This window comes from Bos taurus, chromosome 19, assembly GCF_002263795.3.
Source record: "Bos taurus isolate L1 Dominette 01449 registration number 42190680 breed Hereford chromosome 19, ARS-UCD2.0, whole genome shotgun sequence".
Lineage (NCBI taxonomy): Eukaryota > Metazoa > Chordata > Mammalia > Artiodactyla > Bovidae > Bos > Bos taurus.
The window spans coordinates 59,097,834-59,121,889 of record NC_037346.1 but is presented as its reverse complement, the minus strand read 5'-3'; the positions used below and the strand labels follow the sequence as shown (position 1 = coordinate 59,121,889).

The following is a 24,056-nucleotide window of genomic DNA, read 5'->3' as shown; positions in this document are numbered from 1 at the left end:
ATGCTGCTCTGTTATTGCTACCATTGAGAAGGAAAGGGAAAAAACATATTTGGCATCATGGCTTAGACAAATTTACATTTCATTGTGGAAGATTCCTGTTTGTTCAACTCGACTCAGTTCCAATCTGTTTCAGTCAAATAACTTTTTATCCTTCTTCCACATTTTGTAGGAGAGGAAGGAAAAGAGAGGAGCAAGAGAGAGAGATGGAGATAGAAAATGAGAGAGAGAAATACGAGAACACGGGCTCTTAGGGTCTACTGATTTCTGCCCAGCCCCCTTTGAAAGTGGGATGTTTCCTGTGCACAAAGAATCAGAATTTGGATTAAAGTATCTCTTTTCTAAAAGCATACATCTTTATTTTTATTTTCGATTGTGCTGGGTCTTCTTTGCGGTGAGGCCTGCCCTGCAGCCGTGGTGCGTGGGTCTCTCACTGCAGGCTTTTCCTGCCACTGCGGTGAGCATGAGCTCTAGACACGAGCGTCCAGAAGCTGCAGCTCCCGGGCTCTAGAGCACAGGCCCAGTAGTTGTGGTGCCCGGTCTTAGTTGCTGCAAGACATGTGGGATCTTCCCGGACCAGGGATTGAACTCGTGTCGCCTGCTTTGGCAGGTGGGTTCATAACCACCGAGCCACCAGGAAGCCCTGGATTGAACTGTTTCTTGATTCACTCATGGTTTCAAATAGAAGATAAGAACCCAATATCAAGTAGGTTTTTTTTTTTTTTTAAAGTAAAAAAGTTTTTGTATGAGGTTGAATTCAATACACGGAGAAGGCAATGGCACCCCACTCCACTACTCTTGCCTGGAAAATCTCGTGGACGGAGGAGCCTGGTAGGCTGCAGTCCATGGGGTCACGAAGTCAGACGGGACTGAGGGACTTCACTTTCACTTTTCACTTTCATGTATTGGAGAAGGAAATGGCAACCCACTCCAGTGTTCTTGCCTGGAGAATTCCAGGGATGGCGGAGCCTGGTGGCTGCTGTCTATGAGGTCGCACAGAGTTGGACACGACTGAAGCTACTTAGCAGCAGCAGAATTCAATACAAGCAGGAATACATTGGTTCCCACTCCGAAAGTGAAAGTCACTCAGTCCGACTCTTTGCGACCCCATGGACTATACAGTCCGTGGAATTCTCCAGGCCAGAACACTGGAGTGGGCAGCCTTTCCCTTCTCCAGGGGATCTTCCCAACACAGGGATCGAACCCAGGTCTCCCACATTGCAAGTGAATTCTTTACCAGCTGAGCCACAAGAATACTGGAGTCAGTAGCCTATTCTTTCTCCAGGGGATCTTCCCTACCCAGGAATCCAACCAGGGTCTCCTGCATTGCAGGCGGATTCTTTACCAACTGAGCTACCAGGGAAGCCCCACCCCAAAATAAGTCCTCATTTATAAAATGCTTAAGGATGCTCACTCTAGAGCAGTTGTATCCATCAGACAGCTCAGTGTCTTGACCCTCTAAGAGAATGCTGACAGGCTAGCCCAGTCGGAAACAATGGTCAAGCCTCTGACATGCCTTAAGTTCCTGTGATTAAACAATTAAAGGCATTTTGCATTTGCTAGCGGGACAGAACAGTCCTATTTCAGGATGAGCCTCCCTTGTCACTTTGAAAACCACAGGAAAAGAAAGACAGCAAATTTGGATAATATAAATCTTGTCTTAGAAGTCAGTATGAGCAAAGATTGTAATATAATATTTAACTTAAAAAAAATCTAAATAAATAAGTAAGACTGTAAGACTTAAGTTGAAACCAGAACCAATTGCCCAAGTATCTTATCAGGTATGATCCCAGCCCTGAGATGGAGGTAAAGAGTGAAGTAAGTGAGCTATAAAATCAGATCCTTGGAGCACACAAATCCACCCTTCTCAGGTTCTTATTCATTTGAAAAAGATCTGCTGTATTTGGAATTATGTGACTTTAAAAAAAAATGGTTAACCATTGACTTCATTTTCCCTGAAAGTATAGCTAGATATGTATACATGTATAGTTCTACAAATACACATTCCAAATAATTTAGGAAATGATATAATTAGTTTAGCATGGTAGTTGCAGTCACTTAAAAAACAAAAAGGAAAAAATCGCTCACTGCCTATTGCCTGTTTCTGGCTATTTCACAATTTGCCCTATTAATGCTTTCTGCTTAGGAAAATTGAACTTCCTTCGTCCTGATCAAAAACAAACAAAATTGATTTGGCCAAGTATCTGAATTGTAGAGCATTGCAGAAAAAACGTTGGCTATCCTCTACGATTTATTCTACACAGAAAGGAAAAAACAACAACAACCACCCACACATGAAAATACAGAGGGAGGAGGAGGAGAAAGGAGCGAAAAAGCAGCAGTTCAAAAAGTGTGTATTTTCAAGTGGGGGGAATGGGGAGGGGAAGAATAAAAGAAAAATTACATCAGGACACAAGAAAGAAGTAACATATTTCCAAAGGTCATGGTCAACAAGTTCCCAGCCTGGGACTTCCCTGATGGCCCAGCGGTGAAGAATCCGCCTGCCAATGCAGGGGACATGGGTTCCATCCCTGGTCTAGGAAGTTTCTACCTGCCGTGGGGAAACGAAGCCTGGGCACTGCCACTGCTGAAGCCGAGCACCCTGGAGCCCTAGCAAGAGAAGCACCACAGGGGCAGGCCCGGTGCAGCAGCTGGAGGGCAGCCTGAGCGCAGCCACGGGGACCCAGCACAGCCCAACACATAAACAGATGAAATGATGTTTAAACATGAGAACTCTAAAAAAGAGAAAGAAATCCCGAGCCTGACCCCCTCACCATAGCATGAAATACGTGTCCTATTCAACTCTGGGCGACCCCGTGGACCGCAGCCCGCCAGGCTCCTCTGTCCCTGGGATTCTCCAGGCAAGAATACTGGAGGGGGTGGCCATGTCCTCCTCCAGAGGATCTTCCTCACCCAGGGATCGAACCCTTGTCTCTTATGTCTCCTGCACTGGCAGGCAGGTTCTTTACCAATAGCACCACCTGCGAAGCCCCCACAGAGTGATACGTAGGCTTAAATCCAGCCTCTGCACCATCTACCTAATGAATGATTCCACCCCAAGGCAAACCCCACCCCCCTCCCCCATCCCCCACCCTCTCCCCCTACCCTTTGATCTCCACCCCTCACCCCTCCGTCCCACACCCCCCACCCCAACCCCCCCACCCCTGCTACACTCAGCACATCAGTTCAGTCGCTCAGTCGTGTCCGACTCTTTGCGACCCCATGGACTGCAGCACGCCAGGCTTCCCTGTCCATCACCAACTCTCAGAGCTTGCTCAAACTCACATCCATTGAGTTGGTGATGTCACCCAACCATCTCATCCTGTCATCCCCTTCTCCTCCCGCCTTCAATCTTTCCCAGGATCAGGGTCTTTTCCAAGGAGTCAGTTCTTCACATCAGGTGGCCAAAGTATTGGAGCTTCAGCTTCAGCATCAGTCCTTCCAATGAACATTCAGGACTGATTTCCTTTAGGATGGACTGGTTGGATCCCCTTGCAGTCCAAGAGACTCTCAAGAGTCTTCTCCAACACCACAGTTCAAAAGCATCAATTCTTTGGTGCTCAGCTTTCTTTATAGTCCAACTCTCACATTCATACATGACTACTGGAAAACCATAGCTTTGACTAGATGGACCTTAGCACATGAGTCATTTAGCATGAGTAGAACTTAAGTGAGATAGAATTCACTTTACTCTCTCTTCTACTTGCTTCAATCTAAACCTTCTGTTCTTTTCATTTTCTCAGGAAATCCTGGAGAAATGATCTGATAATCACACACTGAGATGTATTGCTCCCCCAAAGGGTATAAATGTCAGGCATTGTATATTTTTTTCCCTCAAGGCATTTGACCAATTGGTGGTGGTGGTTGTTCAGTCGCTCAGTTGTGTCTGACTTTTTGCGACCCCATGGACTGCAGCACATCAGGCTTCCCTGTCTTTCACCATCTCCCGGAGTTTGCTCAAATTCATGTCCATTGAGTCGATCATGCCATCCAACCATCTCATCGTCTGTCATTCCCTTCTCTTCCTGCCTTCAATCTTTCCCAGCATCAGTGTATTTTCCAACGAGTTGGCTCTTCACGTCAGGTGGTCAAACTATTGGAGATTTAGCTTCACCTCAGTCCTTCCAATGAATATTCAGGACTGATTTCCTTTAGGATGGACTGGTTTGACCTCCTTGCTGTCCAGGGGATTCTCAGGTGTCTTCTCCAACACCACAGTTCAAAAGTATTAGTTAAAGAATTAGTTAAATTCTATGTTCGACCATACAATTAGTTAAAAGCTTTTCTGCACCTATATTCACCTTCGCAGAAAAATTGCAAAACAGGAATTCCCAGAGAACTGGCACATGTCTGACTGCACACATCAGTGAGAAGCGTGAAGCCTTGTCTGGGTCAAAGCCTTCTCAGGGTCAGAGGCCCGCACCATCCTCCGCTAACCCAGTACTGCTACATGCTGAACAAAAACAAAATCACAAGGACTCACCACTCCCACTGCCAAGGTCCTGGGTTCAATCCCTGGTTGGGGAACTAAGACACTGCACGCCAAGCAGCATGGCCAAAATCAACCAACCAACCAAACAAAAAAGCGGACTAAAAGCCTGAGCCAGTTATTTCCTGGATACCTACTGTTTCAAACATTGTGCGGATGATGTGGGAAAAAAAGCTGGTGAAGAAAACTGATGCACTCGTTTTCCTATGGATTTTACATCGAGAAGAGAGCCAGTGAGCAAAAAACCACTCAAGTTGTTTCAAGTATCAACACTATAAAAGCAAAGTACTAGACGCCCCAAGATGCAGATCAGGGGCTCTAATTTATATACAACCAGAGGGTGAAAGTTCCAGGGAAGGTCTGAAACTGGTGGTCCAGTGGTTAAGAGTCGGCCTTGCAATGCAGGGGACACCGGTTTGATCCCTGGTCCAGGAAGATCCCGCAAGCCTTGCAACGACTAGGCCCATGTGCCACAGCTATGGAGCATGCACTCCGGGGCCTGGGAGCTACAGCTACTGAAGCCCCAAGACCTAGCGTCCACGTTCTTCAACAAGAGGAGCCACCACAATGAGAAGCCCGAGCACCACAGCTAGAGAGGAGGCCCCACTCACTGCAACTGGAGACAAAGTCTGTGCACAGCAACGAAGATGCAGCGTGGCCAAAAATGAACACATTTAAAGAAAAAAAAAATCTCATTTTCCATTAGACTCCACATTGCACAATGTGAGTGAGCAGGGGAGTTGAGGTCGCTAGTTTCATTAGATTTTTTTCATTTTTTTCTTGTTTTGCAAGATTTTGGTTTTTTTTTTCTTTCTCTAGGTAGATGGGATGCAGGATTCTTTGGAGGAAACAGAATCCACAGCCAGAGAGCAGAAAGAGGCTACCTGAACCAGAAGTCTGAGATGAGTGTCAGTGAATGTCTGCCAGCGGGGGTAAGAGTCCTCTCTGTCTACGTCATGGGGAAGGGACGCTGGGCGACAGAGGCAGAACCTCACCCAGGAGGCCCGGGGCCCAGGCAAATGCTTTCAGTCTTTAGGACAATTCTCAGGGGCCCACATCCTGTTTTCATCCAGACTCTGGACTCATCTGCAAGGCCGGACCAAGTGAGAGTGCCCGTCGCAGCCCTGGGTCTCTGTACTAGGCCGGGGACTGTTTCGGCAGCCCTCAGTGCATCAGAATTCAGCTGCAAATGACATTACGCAAGAGGAGCCCAGCTCCAGGAGTCTCTGAAAGCTCCATAATTGGCAAAAGCTACTTTGCAGTTTGAATGTTCATATACAGAAAAAGGAAAAAAAAAAAAAAAAACAGGAAATCTCTCTCCATCTTATCGACAGAAGAACCTACTTAAGAACTCAGCCTTCCTGATTTCCCACCCAGAATTCTTCCCCGTCTTTATTTTTATATCTGTGGGTAGCAGAGGAAAAACAAATGTACTCTCTCCTTTCCAAATCCAAGGTTTTTAAAATATTATGTGCCTTGCTTAAATTGCAGTGTCACTTTATACAATATATTTGTATTATTTAAAACTGACCACATTAAGTGACTGGTAGACCATGTGGAATGGCACCAACCAATTGCTGGGTGGGTTTAAATGCATTTCCAGGACCTGACGTCATAGGATCTCCCATCAGAGTAAGGAAAATTGTAAGTTTATATTTGCCATTATAAGAGTCATCTCAAACATATGCAAAATGCATTTAGCCTAATGTAAGCTATAGGCAGAAAACCAGTTCAGACTACTGTTTCACTTAACTGCCCCTACTGAGAGCTCTCAGAACAAAGGATACAGAACCACAAACTGCAGACTTGGAAATATCATCCAACCTAACCCCTTATCAGGTTCTTCAATGTTCCTCCATTGATAGGGATCTCAGTACATCTTAAACAGTCCATTAGGCAGATTTAATTTGTTTCAATCCAGAAGAGTACAAAGAAAGAGAGACAAGAAAGGGAGGAAAGAAAGAAAGAACAAAGACAGAAAAAGAAAGAAGGAAGGAAAGAAGAAAAAGAAAGACACAAAGAGAGAGAAAGAAAGGAGGAGCCTCCAACCCACCCTCAATGTAAAGAATTAACAAACTACCAAGAGTACAGAACAGCATTTTATCAGGAGAGTCAAATTTAAAAAAAAAATCATCTGATTAAGAAATAAAACTTTGCCTTAAAGAGGAGCTGAGCCAAAGTATTAGTTTAGCAAATATATTTATCGAGTACTTGAACTTCCCAGGGGCGCTAGTGGTAAAGAATCCACCTGCCAACACAGGAGATGCAAGAGATTCAGGTTCTATCCCTTGGTGGAGAAGATTCCCTGGAGTAGGAAAGGGCAACCCACTCCAGCATTCCTGCCTCAGAAATCCCATGGACAGAGGAGCCTAGTGGGCTACAGTCCACAGGATCGCAGAGTCAGACCCGACTGAGCACACGCGCTATGGCATGGTGTTACACACGGTATCACATACCTAGCACTGCCCTAGGCACTGGGGTAAAGCGATGAACAAAAAGTAGAATACACTCTGACAACTTACTGCAAGAACAGTGTATACAAGAAGAGCTTATATAAGAGTAACAAGCAATAATGATAGCAAACACTCCTGGAGTGTGATGTGCCAGATTTTTGTTCTAAATGTTTTACGTATGTTAATATGTTTGATCCTCATTATGACCCTATGTAGAAGGTACTTTTATTACCCCGGTTAAGTTCTTATACGTGAGGAGTCTAAGAACTTTCCTCCAAAGTCGCTTGGTGGCACTCGGTGGAGCAGTGCACCCAGGCAGCTGGGCTTCAAAGCCACCATGCTTGGTTGTCTGTTAGAAAAATGTATGTGTGTTGGGGATGAGGCCAGGGGTTGCTTTGTAAATCAAAAGGGAAATACAGATGCTATGGGGTGGATGCCAAACTTAATTTCAGAGGAAACCCAAGAAAACTGGAGTGGGAAGTTTATCCCTTCTCCAGCACATCTTCCCAACCCAGGAATCAAACCAGGGACTCCTGCATCGCAGGCGGATTCTTTACCAGCTGAGCTTTCAGGAAGCCTCAATTTTTGTTTTAGAAGGGGAATCTGTAAATGCCTCCTGGAGGGACTAACCCTAATCTGAGGCCTGAGAGTTGACCAGGAATAAATAAAGTTTGCTGCAGGGGGAAAGGGTAGAAGGAAACGATGCCACCAAAGGGGACCTCAAGTGGCCAGACCCAGAGGAGGCAGACAGCACGACGCCTGCCAGGAACGGACGGTCGTCCACCTGAATCTGACGGACAGGCCACAGCTCTACTGTGACTCCACTGAGATCAACTCTTTTTTTAAATTACTCTTTAACTACTTGGATGCCTCCTTCATTTATGAGTTAATTAACAGTGATGTGTCACTCACTCCACAGGTGCTTAACCACAGTCCTCTGCCTCTAAGGTGCTCCTTGCTCTAGATAAGGTGACAAGATTCAGGACCAAGCCATGAACAACTAAGCAACATAAATGCTTTGAAGATGGAAGGCAAGATTGCAAACAAATTAACCTAAAATTAATTTAAATAAATCAATCTGCATTTATAATCTGCTGCTGCTGCTAAGTCACTTCAGTCGTGTTCGACTCTGTGCGACCCCATAGACGACAGCCCACCAGGCTCCCCCGTCCCTGGGATTCTCCAGGCAAGAACACTGGAGTGGGTTGCCATTTCCTTCTCCAATGCAGGAAAGTGAAAAGTGAAAGTGAAGACGCTCAGTTGTGTCCGACTCTTCGCGACCCCATGGACTTCAGCCTACCAGGCTCCAACATCCATGGGATTTTCCAGGCAAGAGTAGTGGAGTGGGATGACATTGCCCTCTCCGAATTTACCATCTATAATTCAATAAATCAAATTAATTTATAATTAATGAATTAATCTGTGATTAATATAGATAACTAATATTTGTCTAATCAATTACACAAGTATTAATTGTTCAGTTCAGTGGCTCAGTCGTGTCCGACTCTTTGCAACCCCATGATTAATATTTTATATATTAATCTATAATTGCTGTTGTTCATTCACTAAGTCCTGTCTGACTCCTTTCCACCCAATGGACTGCAGCATGCCAGCTTCCCTGTCCTTCACTATAATAACACAGATGAGTAATACTTATATAATCAAAACAAATTAATCAATAATATAGATGATTAATATTTGTCTAATCAAAACAGCAAAAGTATATTCTGAAACTTGAAAGAATGACTCTAAGCTTATTTTGGGGAATAATGGCCAATAATCATTTATAAATCTCTGGAACACAAGTAGAAGCAATCTGAATTAAAAGAACTACCAGACAATAAAATACATCACGAAGCCATAACAACTTTACATTGCGCTGCTGGTGCAAGAAGAGAGCCCTGGTCATCTTGCTACAGTCAGCCTGCACGTCAAGTGAAAGCTTACAGATCACGCAGACTCTCCAACAGTACAGAGCTCTGCTCATTACTGAGTGGCGCCTGGATGGGAGGGGAGCCTGACGGAGAATGGATACATGGAGCTGCAGGACTGAGCCCCTTTGCTATTTGCCTGAAACTATCACAACACTGTTAAGCAGTTGTACTCTGATACAAAACAAAAAATTTTTTAGAAAAAAATCTCCAATGATAGATGAAAACAGAATGCCACGTTAACTTTCTCTTTTCTTTTTGTTTAATTGGAGTATGACTGCTTTACAATGCTGTGTTAACTTCTGCTGAAAAGTGGGTGAATCAGCTTTCTGTATTCACACACTCCCTCCCTCCTGGCCCTCCATCCAGCCCCCCAGGTCATCACAGAGCACTGAGCTGAGCTTCCTGTGCTTTAGAGCAGGCTTCCACTGCTGCTGCTGCTGCTAAGTCACGTCAGTCGTGTCCGACTCTGTGCGACCCCATAGACGACAGCCCACCAGGCTCCCCCGTCCCTGGGATTCTCCAGGCAAGAACACTGGCATGGATTGCCATTTCCTTCTCCAATTGCCATTTCCTTCTCCATTTCCTTCTCCAAAGTGAAAAGTGAAAGTGAAGTCGCTCAGTCGTATCCAACTCTTAGCAACCCCATGGACTACAGCCTACCAGGCTCCTCCATCCATGGGATTTTCCAGGCAAGAGTACTGGAGTGGGTCGCCAGTGCCTTCTCTGAGGCTTCCACTAGCTATTTTACACATGGCAGTGAATATATGTCGGTCCTAATTTCCCAATCTGTCTCATCCTCTCCTTCCCTGCCCTACATGTCCACACATCCGTTTCCTGTGTCTGTGTCTCTAATTGAATGCCTTGGTCATTAAATTTGCCCATGTAGACCCTTCTTGACTTAGGATAGGGCTAAATCTTGTAAACCCATCCTAAATTGGAAATACTAGGTTGAAAGCACATTTAATACAGCTAACCTACCAAACAGCACAGCGGAGTCTGTTGCTGCTGTTTAGTCACTTAGTTGTGCCCAGCTCTTGCGAGCCCAGGGACTGTAGCCTGCCAGGCTCCTCTGTCTATAAGATTTCCCGGGCAAGAGGACTCGAGTGGGTTGCCATTTCCTCCTCCAGAGGATCTTCCTGACCCGGGGACTGAACCCGCATCTCCTGCATTGGCAGGTGGTTTCTTTACCACTGAGCCACCTGGGAAGCCCCTAGCTTTTTTGTTCTTGTTCAGTCTCTCAGTCATGTCCAACACACTGCAACCCCATGGCCTGCAGCACACCAGGCTTCTCTCTCCTTCACCATCTTCCGGAGCTTGCTCAAAGTCGTGTCCATTGAGTTGGCGATGCCATCCAAACATCTCATCCTCTGTCAACCCCTTCTCCTCCTGCCTTCAACCTTTCCCAGCATCAGGGTCTTTTCCAATGAGTCGGCTCTTTGCATCAGGTGGCCAAAGTACTGGAGCTTCAGCTTCAGCATCAGTCCCTCTAGTGAATATTCAGGGTTGATTTCCTTCAGTTTAGCCTATTTTAAATGTGCTTGGAATGCTTACATTAGCCAACAGTTGGGCAAAGTCATCTAACATACAGCTTAGTTTACAATCAAGTGTTGAACAGGTCATATAATTGACTGAAAACTGTTCTGAAACTGAAAACCAGAATGGCTGTCTGGATGCAGAGGGACTGGGCAGTTTACCCTCCGGGTCACCTGACCGACCGAATCTGCCCAGCCCCAGGAGATGGTCGTTCCACACACCCGTCACCCAGCAAAAAAGCAAAACTCAAAACTCAAAGTACAGTTTCTTGTAAACTCGTATGTCTTCCACAAAATTGTAATGTCAAAAAATCATAAGTCAAAACTGGGGAATGTATTATTTCCATTATTTGGGGTTTTATTCATGGATTTGTTTAAGATTTTTATGTTTCAAGAACATTAAGTTTGGTATCATTTGCTTGTTGCCAATGGACCCATGGCTTCATCTTAATTTACTGACACACCTACAGATAGACCCTACTTACAGCTACCTACAGCTTTGGTGCATACATATATTTGCTTGTCTACACTATTCTTTCTCTCTCCACAATAACATAGAATATGAGACAACTGAATCTGGCAAAATGTTATCATGGCATAATTCTTGGGACCCTGCGTGAGCCAATCTACTTCAGGAGTGATTTCCCTGCACCACAGCTTTAAAAAAAAAAAAAAATCAATGGATTAACTTACTTGTCTGCGCTGGGTCTTAGCTGTGGCACACAGGAGCTGTGAAATGCGTTGCTGCATGTGAAATCTTTAGTCGCAGCATGCAGGGTCTAGTTCCAGGAGCACAGATCGAGCCCTGGCCCCCACACTGTGAGCACAGAGGCCTCGCCACTAGACCACCAGGGAAGTCGCATCATGCCTTCCCTTTATGAAAACCTCATCCTACCTGAAAAGACTTCATAACTATAACTCTTGAAAAAAACCATGAAGAAAATTCTTAAGATAACAAAAATATCTGCAGCTCTATTTCACCCTTTTCCGACAACCTCTCCTTGGCTGTTTAAAAAGGAAACACCATGCTTTATTTCCCCCCAAAGATGATCTTCCTGTAGATTCGGTGATACAGTAGAGGAGCCACGTAACTAAGTGGGCGGCCTGACTCCCCACACACCTACTGTCTGAATAAATAAACAAAGACGTCTCCCAGTTGGGTATTCCTTCACAATGCTAAATCCACTGTCTGTGGCTCTCCTTCCCTACTCTTGATTGAATTCTACCCTCAAAGCTCCTTCCAGGAATAGGGTAACCAGCAGAAACCTGGGTTACACCATGCAGTATATTTATCTAATGAAACATGAGCTCTGGGTACAATGAGCCATGCATTGCCACAGACACGCCATCCATCTGCTGAAAATAATCAATCTCAGAAAAGTCCTGGGAAAAGTTAAAATTGGGTACATATCAAGGATTAACAGGGGGTTCAAGGGCAAAACTGAAGTTATTTTATTGACTTGGAATCAGTGACTGGGGAAGGGATTGGTCTTAAAAAAAAAAAATGCACGTGTCATGTAAAAGCCAGGGTTGCCTACACAGCAGTCACACAGGTTATGCAGAGTTGCTTCTAACTGATCATTCCAGTTTCTGGGCAGAGGGATGCTCCCAGTTGGTCAGCTAAGAGAAATTTCATGTCATCCTACAGCCCCACATAGGACCCTTAACCTTGGAAGAAAATACTATTAACAGCTACTGTTATGAAGGAAATAGTGCACAACATTGCTTGAGTGCCTATGATATACCAGGAATATTTATGAAGATGCTTCGAATTAAAAAAACCTCATGTGGTCCTCCTAAGAACCCTTTGAAAGTAAAAGTGCAAGTCACTGAGTCGTGTCCAACTCTTTGCAACCATAGTCTGTGGAATTCTCCAGTCCAGAGTCCTGCAGTGGGTAGCCTTTGCCTTCTCCAGACGATTTTCCCAGCCCAGGGATTGAACCCAGGTCTCCCGCATTGCAGACGGATTCTTTATCAGCTGAGCCACAAGGAAAGCCCAGAACCCTTTGAAGTAGCTATTATTTTGTTGTTGTTTAGTTGCTAAGTTGTGTCCAAGCTTTTGCAACCCCATTTACTGTAGCCTGCCAGGCTCCTCTGTCCATGGGATTTCCAGGCAAGAATACTGGAGTGGGTTGCCATTTCCTTCTCCAGGGGATCTTCCAGACCCAGGGCTCAAACCCTGTCTCCTGCAGTGGCAGGTGGACTTTTTACCACTGAGCCACCAAGGAAGCCAAGTTATTACTACTTCCAGTTTACTGAGAATATTTGAGCTCTGTGACTGCACACCCAGCCACTCTGAGTGCAGCAGCGCACTGGCAGAAAGCTGGGAGAGACGGCATGTTTGTCCCCAAGGGGCCCATTTTTCTTACTGAAAAGACAAGGACTGTCCATCAGCTTTAATGATGCTCATCTCAGACTGACGGGATAGTAGCTGACCAGAATGGAGGGGAGGTTTTCTCTGGCAGGATCAGGGGTGCAGAGGATGAGAGTTCGAAGGAGATGTTCACATACCGTGAAGCAGGAAGGAACAGATCACCGAGCCCGTCTCAGATGCCTCGGGCCAGGCTGGGTGCACGCAGCTGCCTTCATACTCGTTTGCAGGAGGAACTGCCAGAGCCAACACACACTCCAGACACTTCCTAATTTATATGAAATTGATTGACTGATTGATTGGATGCATGACATGTGGGGTCTTAGTTCCCTGACCAGGGATCGAACCTGCACCCTCTGCATTGGAAGTGCAGAGTCTTAACCACTGGACCACTAGGGAAGACTCAGCTCTAAACAAAATTATTCCTGAAGAAAAGAATCAGGTTCAGATGGGCATGTTTTGTGAAAATAAAGGAGAGGACTTGAAGTGAAAAGTGAGAAAAAGAAATGCAGTGGGCTCCCTCAGGCTCGCCCTGGCTAAGAATATAAGCTCTCGAGTCAGCTAGACTTCAAGTGTGGATGCAGACTCTGTAATTAGACAAAATAACTTTTCATCTGTAAAAGTGGGTTAAGACTGGAACCTACTGGGTCGGGTTGCTGCTGGATTTAATGAGTTAAAGCCCGTGAAGGAGCCTGGCAGGTAACAAGGACTCCATGGAGGACAGTTGTTCCTGCCATCCTCATCATCATCATTATCGTCATTGTCCTCAGCAGCAGCAGCACCATCAGCATTCCCTTCCACCTCCCCATCGCCCCCTACGAGCACCCTCGATGCTCTCTGCATCCTCACCTGCTCCATACATCACAGTCTCACGCCCTCTTACTTATGCATAGATGGCAGCCAGGCTCCAGATAAATGGAAGAGAATCAACTTTCCTCTTTGCTTGCGGATATGGCCAATCACAAGTGGACACATTTCTCACCACTTCCTTGTTTGAAGTAGGAGCAGAAAGAATGCAATCCTGAAGAACTAGCTATTCTCAACTCCTTTTTTTTCCCCTTAATTATAAACCATAGACAGTTCCTTGACTTGTCAGCCGCCCACAGCCAGCTGTCTGATATTTATGCGGAGACACCATCTCTTAGAAAGGGCTTTTCCAAAAAAAAAAAAGAAAGGGCTTTTCCTCCCTCTATAAATGTTGCCACCTTCAACATGCTCTTACTATTAATAGTTTCCTGTACTTTTCCTTAAAACTGATAGACCAAATTGTTGAAGAAAATGGTGGCAGGGGTAGGGGGGTGTTGGGGAATGGAGTCTGGCAAAATTCAGTTTTTAAGAACCAGAGCTGAGAGTCCAGGATGTTTGACTTGGAGTAACAGGGGGGACTTACACAGAAACAAAGGGGAGCTTAGCTGAAGAGAAGGTTCCAGGGCAGAGCGAGGAAAACCTGGCAGGAAGGCCAGGTTGACTCCGTGGATGCTTCCCGTCCCATCCCCCTCCAGGAAGGTCCTCCACAAGGAGTACCTTAGTCATCGTTAGTCACTCGGTTGTGTCCCACTCTCTGTGACCCCGTGGACTGTAGCCCACCAGGCTCCTCTGGCCAGGGAATTTTTTCAGGCAAGAACACTGGAGTGGGTTACCATGTCCTTCTCCAGGGGATCTTCCCAACCCAGGGATGGAACCTGAGTCTCCTGCATTGGCAGGTGGGTTCTTTACCACTGAGCCACCAGAGAAGTCCATGAACTTCATCACTCTCTTATAAATCCACAAGTAGAGCCTCCTGGTCACATGCATGCAAACTGTAGAATTGCCTCAGAGCCTTCATCCATCCAAGCACTGTCTTTCAAAATGGGGTTCACAGAGGGAGACCAAGTAAGCCGGCACAAATAAAACTTTCACAAATGCAATCCAAATAAAATAAAGCCCAGGGTTTTCCTCCGCTGACCTTGATTCACAAATGATGTTTCTTATCCCACACAGAGAGACATTTCCCTGCACAGTCCCAGAGATGAAGCCCAAGTGTCAACTTCAATATGAGGATTTAATTCTACATTTCCTTCGGCGGATCACTAATTCCAAGGTTCAGCATGCCTGAACATTCTGTGGTTGGGTAGATTTTAGTGGTCTTTAAGAGATTACCTCAAATGCAAAAGCCTCTCAATACAAGACCAGAAAGATTTTGAAAGAAAAGAAAAACACTCCCAACTGCTCCAGAATTCAGCTTTCAAGAATTTAAACTCACTTAAAGCCCTGTTTTTATATCTAAGCTGTGCCAGGTTTCAGGCATGGGGGACATCCTACCCTCCACTTGTCATCAGCCAAGTATTTACTGAGTGTTGGAGTCACACACAGCGACGTGCACAGGCCAGCGGAGAGCTTGATAAAGAAGAGACAGCTTTCTGCCCTCAAGGGACTTACAGTTTAATTGCAAGCCATTTTTTGCCATTTTGTTTAATTAATTTATTTTAAATGAAACAAAAATGAATATTTTTAATGATAAAAGGTACAATTCACAAAGAAGATAGACATCATAAGCCATTAGATACCTTAACAACAAAGAAACAAAGGTACATAAAGCAAAAATCAGAATATAAGGGAAAAGAAAAAATGCATAGTCACAGCGACATAGTCATATTCAGCGAGCCATAGTCAGCGAGACAGATCAACATTTCTCTGAGGATATTCTATCAAGTGCAGAAGAATCTAGACATGCCCTCGAGGCCTTATCATTTCATTGCAAGCCCTTTGTTTCATGTATTGTATTTTAGCTCCTCTGGACGCACAATCAGAGAAGACTGTCTCCTTTCAACATATTCTGTTTTGAAGAATGACTTCCATCAAGAACCATTTGGACTTCCTACTTGCATAACAACATTTTACCTGAAGTTGGCAAAATCCACAGATTTCAGAATTCAAGGCACACAAGTGCATATGTAGAGGGAATACGAATGAAACCCATAAAGCAAGGTGCAGGCACTACAGAGGGCCAATGAGGTCTGCAAAGAGACAATGGCCGGGAATCTCACCCACGGTCCAGGGGCTAAGAATCTGCCTGCCAGTGCGGGGCATGTGAGCGCAGTCCTTGACTGGGGAAGATTCCTACGCCTCAGGGCAGCTGAGCCCGTGAGCCACAGAAAGAGAGTAACTGAGACTAGAGACTGCCTGCACCCAGCAGAATACAAATAAACACAGATTGTGAACAATAAAAGGAGGTAACGGGCAGGCAGTCGAGCAGAGAGGAGAGGCAAGAGCTCTCATCCCAGGTGAAGGAGGTCCCAGAGGCGCAGACGCGGGCTAGAGGGCCAGGTACGCCGGCCCCAGAGCTGGGGACTGGCTGCCGTCTCTGCTCGGGGTTGGGGGGACCGGCGCGGAGGGGAGATGCGTTCAGGTTGAACTTGAAAGTGCAGGACACAGAAAGCGTTTTGTCCCCTGCGGAGAGCGCCCCATTTTCCACTCAGGTCCAATTTGCGTGCCACAGCCCTGAGTCTGCGATCTTTCTCTCAATGGATGCTTATGTTCTGGCCAGGAAGGGCAGCCCTTGCCAAACGTTATGGTTTGGAAGGGTCCTTCACAGGGGTGGAAAACCGAGTTAATTCAATTAAGGCCCGGGGTCCTGGGCTTTGAACCAGCCACAGTCTCGATTTTATGAGAGGATGAAAAGTTAATTATTTGCCGAGTTTGAGCAAAGTCCACTGTGAAAAACCCCTTTCCAAAAGAGGCATTTGCCTGTCAACTTCCCTGTGGAAAATTAAGGCAATTTGAACCAGGGTCATAAGGAGACCCTAGGAGCTGGGTGATCAGACGGGGGTTCGGGGCTCCCCCATCCCCACCTTGCCTCTCTTCATCTCATGTCTGAAAGGGAGGCTGGAGGGTGACTGCAAGGTCACCGAAGCTTATGTTTACTTCCACAGGCTATTTGGAAAAACAGAAAAGAAAACCCAAGTTGAATTCAGAAAGTCAAGTTTTTAGGGTGCGCTTTTATCAGTGAGTGTGCTAAGGTCATTTCGGTTGTGTCAAACTCTTTGCCACCCTCTGGACGGTAGCCCGCCAGGCTCCTCTGTCCATGGGATTCTCCAGGTAAGAATACTGGAGTGGGTTGCCCTGCCCTTCCCCAGGGAAGCTGCTTCCCACTGGAGTACAGGATTCATACTCTGTCTGGCTTGTTTGTAGGCTATGTTATCATCGACATTATGAGAAAAACTCAGTCTTAAAGGAACACACTAGATCAAGCCTAAAGGACATCATGATACTTCTTTGCATCAGCTTTAAGAAAATGAGATTTATCAAATGCAAAAAAAAAAAACAAAAACCCAGGCAATTTATATACATCAATAACAGAAACGCGTAAAAAAGACAAGAGCTTAGTAACATCTAGCAAACAAATTACTCAATCTTAACACGTACAAGAAAGAAATTAAGAGAGCAGTGGGGGAAATAAGTAAGTTAAAATATGATTCCTGCCTTCATGTTGCTACCACGTGGTGGGAGAGGAAAGCCATGCCCATGCAAAGACCTCTGAAAACAGAAAGCTTGATGAGCTATGAATGGTGCCCATTTTGTTTCAAAAAGGGCTTATGTCAGTTTAGAAAACTGCATATAATATCAAAAAATTTAAAATGCATTAAAATAAATTAGAAAAACAAGGTGAACAAAACGACAAATACAGATGCAACATTAAGGTAAGGATAAGCTAGATTCATTCAATAAATTGCTATATGCTACATCATTAAGTATTCTGGCAGCCAATGTAAAGAGGAAGGGCTAGACAAGGAGAGATAGACATTATAATATCATCAAGATCATTAAAATAGTAGTTAAGGCTTATATAGGGCTTGCTGTGTGATCAGCAGGCAAGCAACATCCTAAAACTTTTACATATAGATTAACTCATTTAGGCTTCCTTGGTGGCTCAGTGGTAAACAATCTGCCTGCAATGCAGGAGCTGCAGAAGACACGAGATCAATCAGGAAGATCCCCTGGGGAAGGGCACAGCAACCCACTCCAGTGTTCTTGCCTGGAGAATCCAATGGGCAGAGGAGCCTGGTGGGCTACAGTCCGTGGGGCTGCAAAGGGTCGGACACGACTGAAGCGACTGAGCACAGCACAGCAGAGCGAACTCATTTAACCTCATGATGGAGCTTCGCAGGTGGCGCAGTGGTAAAGAATCTGCCAACCAATGCAGGAGACTCAAGAGACTTAGGTTCGGTCCCTGGGTCAGGAAGATCCTTTGGAGGAGGGCATAGCAAGCCATTCCAGTACTCTTGCCTGGGAAATCCCATGGACAGAGGAGCTTGGTGGGCTGTAGTCCATGGGGTCGAGAAGAGTCAGATCTGACTGTACGACTGACCATGCACGCATGCACTCAGCTAGGAAGTCCTAGTTAGAGTTAGCTTTCAATCCAAGCAGTTTGACTAGATAAGGACACCCCTTCTCATTCCAACCCCAGGCTATAAACCAAAAGTGGTTTGCAGTTTTTGTTTTGTTTTGTTTTCTTAGAATTTCTTAAGCGCTCCTCTTTCTCTGGAAACTAACATGCAAATACATGTTTATCACCAGGAAAATTAACATTCTTGCAAAAATAAACAAGGTGAGTTAAACTTAGAAGCCAATCAGTAAACTCCCCACAATATCCAGGAGAGGGAGTCACCTGCTGAGGAGGGATGGTCAGGAAGGCTTCCTGGAAGAAGTATATCTCAAAGGATTGGGGAAGTATCTCAGGAAATAGGAACTGTGGGTAGGCTAGTCTATTTTTCAGGATCTGTTGGCAAAATTGAGTTACTGAACTATGGTCGCATGCAAATTCAGCTCAATTTCCACTGCACCCAAAGACACAGATCTTCCAGTACTGAGAGCTCTAAGAGGGAAAAACCAGTTAGAGCCAAGCGTTTCCTTGGCAAGTATTGCCAGGTGCCCACAAACACCGCAAACGCCTTCCAGGAAGATGGCAGCCACATGGCCTCTGTGTTCTCTTCTTTCTCTCCTCTGTGTTTCTTCTCACCCATCCATTCCTAAAGTCACAAATCCGCAATTTCAGATGTCAACGACATAGCAGGAAAGGGCGGGAAGCCGAGTCAGGGAGAGAAGGAGGAATAATCAAAGTGACCTTGGGTTGCTACCCCTCGGTTACTCCTGCCGGGAGACCCCACTGCGAAGATCAGAAATCCACCCTCACTGACAGCCTGGTGACAGATATGAGAAAGGTCACCATCTGAAGCCGCTGGAGCTTCCTGGTCTCTGAGAGTCCCAGGCGAACAGAACCCTGCTAGCGGATATTCTCAGAACATTCATTTGCTTCAAAATCAGATCAGCGAAAGGTTGAGAATATTCTCTGGGAAATCTGGTCAGCCTTAAAGGAGAGGCTTCTAAATGCAGTCATTGATGCCATGATTAAGGGGAACAATTATCTCTTCCCTTTCTTCTGCCACAGAGAATTGCTAGAGGCCAAGAACCGATTAGTGCAGGCGAACCCGCCCTGCCCTCCCTGTAGCCCCAGGCCCCCGCCCTGCTGTCTCCCAAATGGAAACGGGCAGAATATTTTTCAGCTGAACTAATTCACAAAGCTATAAAACTAGCAGCCTTGCTTACCATTCACCAATTGGGATTTTAAAACTGAAAAATAGGAGATTAGAACATGTTGGCTTTCTATACCATTACTACAATTACATAAACAGCCCCCTGTGTGAATTAATCGCCTCGATGCGGTCTAACACAGTGCAAGAATCTAGGCGAGATTTTGAAAAATGTTGAGATTGATTTGAATCAACTAGGAATTGCTAATGGTTTTTATAGCTTTCACCACTCTCCCCCCAAAGCAAACACACACGCGCGCGCGCGCGCGCACACACACACACACACACACACCTCTAAACTCAGGAGTATGGTGGGGTGTCTGTGAGTTAACCTTGATCTTGCAAAATGAATATCCATGGTGCTCTTGCACTGCCTTTCTTCTCGATATGGCTCAGAACAGATAAAGACTACAGTGATGATCTTCTCTTTCCAAAACTGCAAGCTTACATTCTATAAGCTGCCTGGTGTTTATTTCATGGTGAGATCCTGGACCAGGGTCTCTAAGCAGTGGCCCAATAATCCTTGAAGCAAGACACCGACACCGATGTGACAGAAACAGCCAATATTTACATGAAAATGGAGAATACTTAACTCCCTAGGAAAACTATAAATGCTTCAAGACTCTACCTAAGAAAGATACACAGAAAATAAAAGAATAGTTGTGTGTGTGTGTGTGTGTGTGTGTGTGTGTGTGTGTGTAGGAGTAGCCATTCTTGTTGATCAATTAATTTACAATTTTTTATTGGAGTGTAAGTGATTGGAGTGTAAGTGATTAACAATGTTGTTAGTTTCAGGCATACAGCAGAGTGATTCAATGACTTATATACATGTATCTATTCTTTTTCAAATTCTTTTCCCATTCAGGTTGTTACAGAGTAGTGAGTAGAGTTCCCTGAACTCTACAGTAGATCCTTTTTGGCTAAATATTTTAATTAAAAATAAAGATGAGAGAAAACGTATTCCAAAGCTTTGAGGGAGACCATGTACTCAGGCTTCAGCTCCGCAGAAATGGCCTTAATGATCACAGCTATGGGATGGGTGGCACTGACTTCAATTGTCTCAACTCTTCTTAAGAAAAGAATGGGAAGCCCTACACACCTCAGACGGTTCATGCGACAGTCCTGGAGGCTGCTGCTGCTGCTGCTAAGTCAAGTCAGTTGTGTCCGACTCTGTGCGACCCCACAGACAGCAGCACACCGGAGTGGGTTGCCATTTCCTTCTCCTGTGCATGAAAGTGAAAAGTGAAAGTGAAGTCGCTCAGTCGTGTCCGACTCCTAGCAACCCCATGGACTGCAGCGCAGCAGGCTCCTCCATTCATGGGATTTTCCAGGCAAAAGTACTGGAGTGGGGTGCCATTGCCTTCTCCCATCCTGGAGACCACCAAAGGGAAAAAACCAAAGTAGAACGAGAACTCTTCTCAAGAAAAGAATGGGAAGCCCTACACACCGCAGATGGTTCATGTGACAGTCCTGGAGGCTACCGAAGGGGAAAAAACCAAAGTAGAACGAGTTAAACAAGAACCATGACAGCCTGGTTAATGAAGGAGAGTGGACGCGCTCCATGAAAGCGACCAACACAGCAGCAGGTGGAGAAGATGTTGACTTTATTTAGCATTAATTACAGGAAAGGGTCTATAAAATGTGGTCAAAAATGATTAAACCCCAATGTTATGCCAACATTATGCCATCCCCTGTTCCAAGGCAGGTGTATTATTGCTGGTCCCCGGGATTAAAGTAAATCATTGCTTTTCCATGTATCCTGAATATTGTGTTTCATTATTTTTTACTGCCCTGTTTCTCGAGGTTTTGTGGCTTAATAGGCAGTGTTATGGATAAAGTCAACATGAGTTCCATGTTGGGAGAGGGAATATGGGGAAAAGAATACCAAAATACCGCTTCAACATTCACTCCCCACCCTTAAACTCCTAGCTGCACGTTCTCTGCATACATTTTCAGAAACTTCTCTGGGGTGAGACACACTTCCAGTCATTTTTTGTTGCTGTTCAGTTAGTAAGTTGTGTCAGATTCTTTGCGACCTCATGGACTATACCCCACCAGGCTCCTCCATCCGTGGGATTTTCCAGGCAAGAATACTGGAGTGGGATGCCATTTCTTTCTCCAGGGCATCTTCCCGACCCAGGGATCGAACCCACATCTCCTGCACTGTCAGGCAAATTCTTTACCACCAAGCTACCAGGGAAGCCCACCTCCAGTCATGCCAACAGATAAATCTCTCACATCCCACGGATGTTGGACTTTGCACTTAGATTTGAGATGTCCCTCAAACTACTCACTCATCTGTAGAAACTCAGCTTTGCTTACTTGAAGCCCCAAACTTGCTTCTGGAAGCCACAAAGTGATGTTAATAAATTCAAACAAAAGATGGGTTGGGGTCATGCACAAATTCCAAAGGAATGAAAACATACTTACTAAATCTCAACTGAAAATTAAAACATCCAAGTAGCATTTTGCAGTAGGATTGCACTATTGGCCATGAAAAGATGCGCAAAAACCCAGAAAAAGGTAACTCAGACTTAACCTGCTAGGAGAATATTTAGCTATGACAGCTTTTCATAAGCTACAGCTTTTTCATAAATTATAAGAGTCATCTGGTCCCATCTGGAAACAGTGACAGATTTTATTTTCCTGGGCTCCAAAATCACTGTGGAGGGTGACTGCAGCCATGAAATTTAAAAACTCTCACTCCTTGGAGGGAAAGCTATGACAAACCTAGGCAGCATATTAAAAAGCAAAGACATCACTTTGCTGACAAAGGTCTGGATAGTCAAAGCTATGGTTTTTCCAAAAGTCATGTACAGATGTGAGAGCTGGACCATAAAGAAGACTGAGAACTGAAGAACTGATGCTTTCTAACTGTGGTGCTGTACACTCTTGAGAGTCCTTTAGACAGCAAGGAGATCAAACCAGTCAATCCTAGAGGAAATCAGTCCTGAATATTCTCTGGAAGGACTGATGTTGAAGCTGAAGCTTCAATACTTTGGCCACTGATATGAAATCATTGGAAAAGAGTCTGATGCTAGAAAATACTGAAGGCCAAAGAAGAAGCGGGCAACAGAGGATGAGACGGTTAGATAGCATCACCGACTCAATGGACATGAGTTTGCGCAAACTCTGGGAGATAGTGAAGGATAGGGAAGCATGGTGTGCTGCAGTCCACGGGGTCACAAAGAGTCAGACAGGACTTAGTGACTGAACAGCAGCAACCCAGGAGCTCACAGATGGGTTGAGAAAAGTGAAGCAATAAAAACATTCTCATGACTCACTTCATGAGGTCGATGTGCCCACCGACCATCCAACTCTGGCCACCATCAGTGTCTCAGGAAAAAACACTCAAGCTGCTGGAAACTTGGGGCAAACTTCCCCTGTCCTAATGGTCCCTGATTTGGGGGACGGCCAGCATACATGGGGTGGGGCCCGACTGAGCGATTAACACTTTCACTTTTCACAACACACTGTTCCTTCAAGCTCTTTCTCACCCTTCCTGGCCCCTTCCTCAAAGGGGCCTTTTTGTCTTTAATTCACAGAAAACAAAAGGACAGGCCATCACCAAGGGACTGCCGCCATGTCTCTGCTTCCCGGAAGTAACGGGCCGAGAAACACTCGAGAGCGGCATCGTGGTTCCAACATACAGTCGGGAACAGTGGTGGAAGATGCAGGGCACTTGTTCCCAAGCCAGGGGCCCTGCAGAGGCTGGGGGAAGAGAAAGTGGTGCCATGCTACAGCAGTGTTTCCCAGCCTTTTTTCTTTTCACTATCACTCTTCCAAGAAAACTTCTTTTGACTTTTCCTAATTGCTCCTCCTCTCCATGAAATTTTTAGTGTCACAGATATACTGTATATCCATTTATATATTGTATGTGTATCTGTGCTTTATTATTGGGTTGGCCAAAAATTTCCTTTGGGTTTTCCATAAGATCTAATGGAAAAACATCCAAACTTTTTGGCCAACCCAATATATTTAAAAGAAGAATGAGGGTTTTTTTCTTCTTTCTTTCTTCCTTCTTTCCTTCCTTTCTCAAATGAAATTTTTGGTCAGCCCAATGTACTTTTTAAAATATGCTTTCTGTCTTTCTTTCTGTCTGGCTTTTCTTCCTTCTTTCCTGAACAAACTTTTTGGCTAGCCCGATATATATAAAAGAATGAGTTTCTTTCTTTCTCAAACGAACATTATGGACAGTCCAATATATTTAAAAGAATTTTTTTCTTTCTTTTCTTCCTTCCTTCCTTTCTTGAACAAACTTTTTGGCCAGCCAAATATATTTAAAAGAATTTCTTTCTTTTCTTCTTTCCTTTCTTTCTTTCTTGAATAAACTTTTTGGCCAGCCCAATATATTTAAAAGAATGAATTTTCTTTCTGTCTCTCTCTCTCTTTCTCGTTCTTCCTTCCCTTTTCCTTCCTTTTTTTTTTTTTCTTTTCTTTTCTTTTCCCTGGCCCTGAAAGAACCAGTTTTCACCCCTGGGTACTGACACCATTCCTGTTGAGTTTGCATATGCCAGCCAGTACCTGCTTCTTAGACCTTGGGAATGCAGTGATCTGCCCACTAAATTTTTTTCTCTCTAGGGCAGGGCTTAACCCCTGAACCCTTGACCTTTGGGCCAAGTCATCCTTTTTGCCTCAGGGGCAGTCCTGAGCAGGGTAGCATGGTTAGCATAATTTCTGGCCTCTAGATGCTAGTAACACTTTTATCCCC

At 45.0% G+C, this 24,056-nt stretch overlaps 1 long non-coding RNA gene and 1 other non-coding gene across 8 annotated transcripts in view; both read right to left on the bottom strand.

Moving 5' to 3' along the window:
- Positions 1-24,056, bottom strand: part of LOC101902884 (uncharacterized) — a 484,977-nt gene that overhangs the window by 362,540 nt on the left and 98,381 nt on the right. The gene's annotated exons all lie outside the window — the stretch shown is intronic.
- On the bottom strand, positions 13,103-13,175 carry TRNAG-UCC (transfer RNA glycine (anticodon UCC)). The gene has a single exon. It is a non-coding gene; the product is annotated as a tRNA-Gly (tRNA).